This window comes from Erpetoichthys calabaricus, chromosome 6 (genome assembly GCF_900747795.2).
Source record: "Erpetoichthys calabaricus chromosome 6, fErpCal1.3, whole genome shotgun sequence".
Lineage (NCBI taxonomy): Eukaryota > Metazoa > Chordata > Cladistia > Polypteriformes > Polypteridae > Erpetoichthys > Erpetoichthys calabaricus.
Genome location: NC_041399.2, coordinates 44978139 through 44987332, shown reverse-complemented (window position 1 = coordinate 44987332; position 9194 = coordinate 44978139).

Below are 9194 nucleotides of genomic sequence, written 5' to 3'. Positions count from 1 at the left end.
ATGCACAGCGTAATAGTAAACTAAATGTAAAAAATATTGAATAACACTGAGAAAACCTTGAACAACAGAGAAAACTAACACTGCAATAGTTCACGCTATAGTGCTAGGAAACGCTCGTTAAAAACACTTTTTTTTTAATGAGTTTTAAGCACGGGAAAAAATGAACATTTGAAAAATCTGTAATTTAATAAACCATCAAGAAAAGTAACATTGCAACAATGCAGGCTATGAACCGATCGCTGTAAACATAACTGAAAAGAAAAACCAGCCTTCTCTGCCATATGCGTCCAGTCCTCCCTCTCTCGCTCGCTCGCCTGCCCGCTCTCTCTCTCTCTCTCTTTTGTGAGCCTGGAGTGCCTGTGTGTGTCTCTCTAGCGTGGTCCTGTGTGTGCGCCTGTCTGTGTGTGCGTGGCTCTCTTGCTGCCTGTGTGTGTGCTGCCTCTGTGTATGTGCGTGTGTGTGTCAGGAAATGCACAGGGAGAGACTGAACATGTACAAACCAAAAGGGAACCTGGCTTGTTCGTATACCAAGTGTGTGGTCGTGAACCAAGGCAAAAGTTTGGCGAACGCTTTGGTCGTAAACCGAGTTGTACGTGTACCGAGACATTCGTGTACCGTGGTTCCACTGTATATATGATGGGTGTAAAACTGAGAAGCCAAAAAGATGATCTTCAATTATCTGATGGCCAGCTTATTTCTAGAGACATGACAGTGTGAAGCCATTTGTAAATAATCCTATGCAATATAGTACGCTATGCTGTGATTTTTGCCAGTTGTAGGTAACACGAGATTTTAAAGTATACAGCATTTTGATTCTTTTGAGATTCATTTTTGATACTTTCAGTTCTTATTTTCACATTCCACCATTGCCTGATGCGCAAGTCTTTTATGTAGATGCCTAAGAGGGCCAATCGTAAATGTGTTCCATTGAAAACCTTTTTTTTTTTTTTTTTTTTTTTGACTTCTTTTCAAAGGCATATCCCAAGCAATTTAATACACCAACCTATTTATGAGCACCAGAGGCAAGACAGAATGTAACTTTGGATGGGGTGCCAGACCAGCACAGGGTGCACTGCTCGGACACCATGACTAGGATACAGAAGACCTCCTTTCTGAGTGGGGATAACAGACTGACTGAACCAGGATGTGAAGTGAGTCTTCCAAAATAATGCTGAATTGTGAACCACGTTGCCATTGTACTGGTTTCTAGCTTGTGTATGTATGACAGCCTTCCCTGCAACTGTAACCTACGTTCAAAGTATAGTGAAAACTAGTGGCACTGATTTCTCACTAGATGGCATAGTTTATCTGAGAAAATTTAATATTCTTCAGAAACGCTGACAAGAAACTAAGCACCCAAAAGCTCTTGTATGTCCCTAAAGTCAAGGCAGGGGATCTAGAGTGAAACAGAGGGAAGGCTCCAGAGCTTTGCCCCCATGTCTTTCTCCTCACAGGCCCAAGCACTTTCGGGTTAAGATTATGAATGAATGCTTTAGCAGTTCTATCTTTTTGGGCTGTTTGCAATTGGTATTTTGACAGTTTTCCTGAGATGAACCACATTCTTGGTCACTGTCCTCTGTTCTTGGTTCCTAGTCTTGCTAAATATTTTAAGGAATTTTTTTTTTTTTTTTTTTTTTTTTTTTCTTTCCCTTTTTCAGTTAAACCATATTTCAAATGAACCTATAGTGATATGTCAAGGTTTCTGATATTGGTAGCCTTTTTGGGAAGTGGTGAAGGAAGTAACTATAAAAATCTGAAGATTTTCAGTATCGAACTGTTCACAGACACTAATTTCTGAGAATACATTCACCATGGCTTGGTAATTTTGCAGGCAGGAGTAGAATTGAAGCAGATCACTTATAGGGGCATGTTGCTCAATTTTTGAATGGGCTGTAAACAAAGCCTGTAGTCCTTCATGATGATGTAGATGCTTTTAATCTAACCAATCCATGGGCAGACAGGGGGCCAAGCTGCTTGAACTTTCTGATATTGATTTTAATAAACCCTTTAGCTTCCACTTTGGTGGCGTAGAGTACATGTGCGATGACTTTAAACTACCCTCAATTTAACTTTATTTCCATTTCTGAGTGGCAGAGTGCAGCATCCCATCCTGATTTAACAAAACTGGCTGACCCTGGATAGAGAGTCTGTTTGTCATAAGGTAGCCTAAGTGTAGTAAGGTATTACTTGGTGGATGTTGTCCTCCGATAAAGAGGGGGGTGGCATGGGGTTCAAGTAATGCTTGAGTAAGTAGGTCTGTAAAGGTGAGTATTTCACTACCTTGAGCCTTGAGGTAAGGCAGCTTTTTTCCCACACAAATTTGAGTCCTTACCTCCGCTAACAAGCTGAAAAAATATAAGCAGTATGCGGTTCTGGCAGCCTAATGTAGCATGAGGCAATACTGAGGGAATTAGAAATTAAAGATCAATTCCTTTATCATCTGTCTTTTATGATATGGCCCCAAGTATAAGAGTCTGCCTAAGTGTACACATTGTGCTTAGGTGAGACCTTTTCAAACCTTGTCCGTAGCTAAAACTTGACGTTTTTACTTTAAATCTATTGGGATTGTTCATAAGTGTTTTTGCCTTTTTAATCTATCTATGAGCTTGTTAACCTCCTTTGCTGCCTTTTTATGTAGATTGAGATAAGCGTACAATTTAATGCCCTTGTAAATGTACAGAAGTGCTTGTCTAGATACTGTACGTTAGATGGAAGTAATGTCCATGTTCTGCCAGGAGCGAAATTTTGGATTTATTATTTTTTTTTTTAATCAATATTCCAGTGTCCCATTTTTTTGTTTAGGTTATTGTGTCCAGGTTTGGTCTTGGTGAGCCACAGTGGCTGGAAGTCTTTGTTCCAACAGAGTTTCTTAATTGGAAGTGAATTATTGCTGCTGAAGCCATTAATGTTTGAGCTCCACTATTGTGATTCACTTTAGTTAACTTGCATATTAAGATCTTCTAATTGTAATTGCTTCTTTATCTTGAAAGCCATGAATATAGCCGTTTTCTGTAACCAGATGCCAATTAACAATGGCATACAATTGGCAAAATAACCAGCAGTTCACCATCTAACTAGAACATACACCGGTGTTAATGGGGCAAGTACCTGTGGTGATACTAATTTAATGGGTTGAAAAAAGTGAACTTAACGTAGTTTAGTTGTTGGGAAGACCCCTTGGGGTAAATTGAGGGTCGTTTGGGGGGCATTGCTGCACCCACCACAGGTTAGGACAAAAACGTGTTGCCAAGTTTGAGACCTCTGTTTTAGGCAGTTCCCTCAGTGGGTTTTCTCTTGAACCATCAAAGTGCATCTTAAAATACTGGACATGATGACGGTATGGGCTTCTATATTTTTTTTTTTTTCTAGCTTATGCTCTTGTACATTTTACCTAAATTAACTGGATAAGTAGATCTGAAAATCGGCGAATTAGTATTTGGACAGGAAAGTCCAATGTTAAACTTCCACACTTGCCATGCATCCAACTAGTTTAAGTTAATGTTCTGGATTATAAATGTGCCACCTGCCTGAGCAGGTTAGCAATCAATCATATGAAAAGAAAATGTTTCACAATATCTAAATATTTCTTAGACTGCAAAAAGCTGCTTTGATTGGTGGTTTGGGGGGGGGGCGTTGTTCAGTGTTAGCATCTGCCAAACCTGAATAAATATGCAAGATATCACTCTTTCAATGGAAACAGCTGCCTCGGAGATACGGCTGCCAGTAGCTGGCACTTCCCTCCCCATGTAGTTTAACGTTTAGCCTATTGGTTGGAGTGCCCACATCTGTGGAGGAGGAGACCCCTTGATTTTCTTTATAGTCTCCGTTTTGAGTGTGAAGCAAAAAAAAAACAAACATTTCAGTATATTAAGTTGCACAGCATGGCTGCTGGGAGGAACCGGCTGATTTGGAGAACTGGCAGACTAGATACATGGCATTCAGTGTGCTTTTCCTCCATTTTGATATTTCGGGTGCACCATCACTCACTTGGCAAGCGTCGTGTCTTGTTTCTAGAGGCTCTCTTTGTGCTTCTGTTCTTTTTATTTTTTTAATATAAATCTCGGCACTAGTCAAGTGTTAAACAAAAGACAGCTTTGGTTCCCAAAGGTAAGGACAGGAAGTCCTTCATTCTAAAACTATCATCCCCCAATGCTGCATTATTGAAACACTGACCATCTGTTACCACCAAGACGGTGAGGAGGGGGTCCCCCAGACTTTCAAGTGCTAGTTTATTAGAATTTTGCACAGCAGATAAAAGTTTTTTGTGTATGCTCCTTCCATTTTATTTTATTTTGTTTTTTAAACTGCTTATCCAATTTAGAGCTGGGGTCTGTCTTAGCAGCTTGGGTGGAAGGTGGGAACCAACACTTGTGCAGACTGTTATGCGACCACCTAAGCTGATGCTGTGCCAATGCAGTGCTGCCAGTTAATCTAAGCGGTATGTGTTTGGGATGTGGGTAGGAAAACTAGACTGCTATTATCATAGTTCAGGAGCGTGCGCTGATAGCACGTTACCACATCCACCACCCGCTGGCCCACCTGGATGGGACGCAAGTGCAGTGGGTGACACCTCGGCACCAATCCGGGGCAGTGTGAGGTTTTTATGGTAGCTGGAGTGCCACTCCTGCCTCCAACCCCCAAGTTTACCCTGTGAGTGGGAGGACCTCCTTAAAGGGCTGGGTGCAGATTAAATTCATAGTTGACAAAAAAAATAAACTGGGGGGGGGGGGGGTCACTAAAGGGGGCAATATTTGGTTTTGTAGTGCAGTGTATATAAGGCAATCCTAGAAACTAGATCAGACTTTATTTTAAATAAACATTTATTCTGAGCCCTGGCGCCTAGGCACAAATCCTTTTGGCAGAACGTTCACACGTTGACCAGTGCACTCCCCTCTTGGGTATCATCTATGCAACAATACAGCTAGAGCCACAGGTCCCTTTGCACCCACTTGTTCATCACTCACCTGGGGCACTTGAAACTCTGGTTTTTATTAGGAATTGTACAACACAACAAGAAAAATAGGAATTTACAGAAGAAAATGGAATTGCATATCAATGTGCCTCCTCCACTTGTTCATACAGCTCTTCATGCCCACCACCCATTCACCCACCCATTCTTTTTAAGCTGGGCTCCCCACCTGTTGCTGCTTGAACCCTTGTCACTGTCCTACCTCCTAACTTCAAGCTCAGTTCCTCAGTAGTTGGAAGGGGCTTTTATACCTCGGGCATGAACAATGTATTGGTATGCATGTGCCTAGAGTTACCTTTGGAGGCTCCAGCTGATCCTACACTTTGTCTTAGGCAGTCAAGACATGAAACTGGTGCTCCCCTGATGTAATGGCTCCTGTAAACAATTGGGAAGTCAGCCCATTTTCTGGAGCCCCCCTGATCGGTGGATGCTTCCCACTCTACATAAATCAGACCTCTGATGTGTGTGTGTGTGTATTTTATGCAATGCTTATGAAGTGTTCACTCCTTAGGAAGCTTCCCCATTTTAGTATTATACAATATTGACGGATTTCATTTGTCCATTTTGAAATTGATTGGTGAGACTAATGTCGAAGAGAAAGCACATCTCTGTAAAGTGATTAAATTAATTGCAAATATAAAACATGAAAGAATTAATTTGTATAACCCCTTAATGTGACAGCACTCGGTCCCCACTGCTACATCCAATTAGCTTTTAGAAGACACAATGTTAGTTCATTAGAGATGACCTGTCTGAGGTCAAGGGGTCTCAATCGATTGTAGTGTAAATACTCCTGATCTAGAAGGTCCAACCAACTTGTGGTGAGACCGTATAGCGATCTAACCTATGGAATTGAAGTGAAAAGGGGTTTGAAATGCATAAGTCGGGGGATAGATATCCTTTGGAGTCCAGTTATTTCACTAATGAAGAGTATGGCAAAGCTGTTAATCTGCAGAGAGCAGGCCTTCTACATAAAACTGAGTGGTTGCACAAGAACACCACCAGTTATGGAGGTCACCAATAGACCTAGCAGAACTCTGAAGGATTTACAAGCTACAGTGCCTTTGATTGGAAACACTGTGCAGACAACATTTTTTTCCATTTTGACAAAGACTTTTTATATATTAAAAAGGAAAAGCTCATGCTATCTCAACTAGAATCTGAAGTTGGCTGGTAGAAGGTTCTAATCTCGGAGACTAAAACTGAGCTATACTGGCCATCAGACCCCATGTTTAGCGTGAACCAAGCATTACATGTTCTCAAAAAGCACGAAGTAGCGTGCTGGCTGTGGTGATGCTACTCTGCAGAGACCCTGGAATGCTTGTAAAATGAATGTGTAGCAAAATCCTGGAGAAAACTCTGATGCAGTCTGCACACAACCTGCACCTTGAGAGCTTTGTTTTCTAGCAGGACAACACCTCCCAGCATAAGGCCAAAGCTAAACAAGAATGCCTTAAAACTGATGAGCATACCCGAGAATTTGTAGCTGGACTGAAAGGGCTTTTCATCCTTGACCCCCATGTAGCCTGATAGAACGGCAGCAGCTTTACAAAAAAGAACCGAGAAAAATGTCCGCATCCAGGCATGCAAAGCTAATGGGGGGGACCTGTGCAGCGACTGAAGGCTGCCAAAGGTGCAGCTACTAAACACGGACTTGACAGGGGGAAGAATGTTTATGCAATCAGTTATTGTCCATTTTATGTTAGTAATTTATTTAGACCACTTTGCAGAGATCTGTTTGACATTAAAGAGTTTTTCTGTTGATTAAATGTCAAAAGCCAAATGAAATGCATTGATTCTATCTTGTTTTAACAATGTGAAAACTTCTTCTAGACTTATATATAATATATTTTTTGTGTGTGTATACGTGATGTGATTATTTTATGTAACAAATGTAATTGCGGTTTTACACATTGTTCATTCTATCCTAATGCTTTCTTTTCATGTGGCCACTAGATGTCATAAAAGCTGCACCAGTCGATGGCTTCAGAAACCGACACTCAAAGTTTAGAATCGGATTTCGCTTTATTGGCCAGGTGCACGAATGGCACAAGGAACTTTGTTTTGATAGTTTTGGTTCAACATACAAGGACAACTTGGCATACAAAATATAAAATGATTCAGCATTCAAGGGCAATACAAAATAGTAGGATTAAAAAAGTGCAGGCCATCTGGTGTGCAGGTATACATAGATATGGAGTAGAAGGTCATCCCTGATTAGTCAGAATAACGGCACGTAGAAAATAACTGCTAAGTTGATGATTTGTTTTAGCTTTCGCTAAATGGGCAGAGTGGTGGCTCTGAGGCCAAGGGAACCGAGCCAGCAATCCGAAGGTTGCCGATTCGAATCCCATAAACCCCAGAAGTGACTAAACTCTGTTGGCCCCCTGAGCAAGGCCCTTAACCTGCACTTGCTCTGTCCTGGGTATGACGTGAATCTGCATCCAGCCCTGCAAAGCAGGTCTTCCAACTTACAGGAAAAAACTTGGGGGTTGTTGGCAGGATTGGCATTCCAGCCACCATTTATTTCTATATAATATATATTAAAGGTGTCACTCATTGCAAGGCCAGACTCTGATCTCGATCCAGGTGGTTTGCTGTGTGGCAACGTGCTATAATCCACCCTGTGGTATAGCAGGTCCACAGCTCATGTCAAAAGGGCAAGTTTTTAAAATAATCGCCACACTCGCGGCTTAGCGAGGGGGCATGGTGGTGTGTGGCCAAGCAGTTCCCGGGGAATTCGTTGATGTGGGCGGTTCTCATTTACTGTAAGTGCATTGGCGAGGAGTCGTCCGCATCCGTAATTGTTCCTGGGAGCTGCTGATCCACGTCCCTGTGATCTATAGAAGCGTGAGGCGGATAGTAAGGGAGGATAAAGAAAGAAAAGACGGATGGAGGTTAAGGAGGCGAAGACAGGTGCAGGAGAGAAGGAGAATGAGCGAGTGCAGGCTCACGCCGATAACAAGCAGCTGGGAGAGGCGAGCCTGAGTGGGGTGTTTGGCCGGCACCCGAGGGCCGGCGGTAGTGGTCACTCCTGCTGAGTGCGTTTGGTGCAGGAGTGACCGGGAGAAGGTTGGCTCACCGCAGCGGGAATCAGATTTGGAATAGAAGCCCCAGTGTGAGCATCCTGGTCGCTGGGGAGCCCAAGTCTCGGTCTAGGTGAGCAGAACTGGTCCCAGGGATTAGAAGGCCACCAGACCAGTAGAGCAAAGAAGGTCATCTGCATGTAGAGCGACTCCCCTGGTGCATAGCCTGGATGGGAGAAACTGAGTCACCAGTGACAGAAGGCACCAGGCTTTGTGTTTTTAAAGAGACTGCTTCCAGCCATTGTATTAACTTCGTTGTTTTTAAAGGGATTGTTTTTTTTTCTAATGGATTTTAACCTCCACCTTTCACCTCTGTTTTTATTGGATTATTTATTTAAGGAATTGATGCGCTGCACTATTTGGACACTTTTTTGTTGGTTTTAAAATAAAAGCACTTGGCATTTTTACACCATCCCCTTGTTTCATTGTTGTGCCTCACTGCGAAGCTCATTGGTGACATTACCGACGGTGTCGGGTTCATGGGATCCCAAAAGCAAGATGGGAGCTTGGAGCAAACCCGCATCGTCACAGGCCCATGCTCCCAACCTGCTCCTGCTTTCGTAGCATGAAGGAATTTACTGGAGTGAAATGGGTGATGACCTGGGTGAGTTGGATCAGCAATGATCTTTGGGGCCCACTTCCCTCCCCTGGACTCTTTTATAGGAGTTGAATGTGTGTGAAGTTACAGCCTACGATCTTCTCGCAGGTTCTGGTGACTTGCTGCAGGTTGGTCTTGGCCTGAACAGAGGCGGCAACAGCAAGCCAGACAGTTACAGTTGGGGGACGGAGATATTAAGACAAAAACAGCCAAGGCTGTTTGTGGTACTACTGTCTTACCCCTAACCCTCATTACATAATTATCTAAATTAATTGGGAGGCAAGAAGTCCTAGATCATGAGTGTCAAACTCCGGTCCTGGAGGGCCACAGTGGCTGCAGATGTTCATTCTAACCATCTTCTTAATTTGTGACCAGTTTTTGCTGATAATTACCTTCTTTTGCCTTAATTTTAATTAATTTTGACTCTGGCCCCTTAATGGTTTCCTTTCTTAATTAGCAGCCAAACAATGAGACCCAAAACAAGAATCCATATGACCAGCTCACCTGTGCTCATCACGCAGTATATGAAAATAAAGAAAGG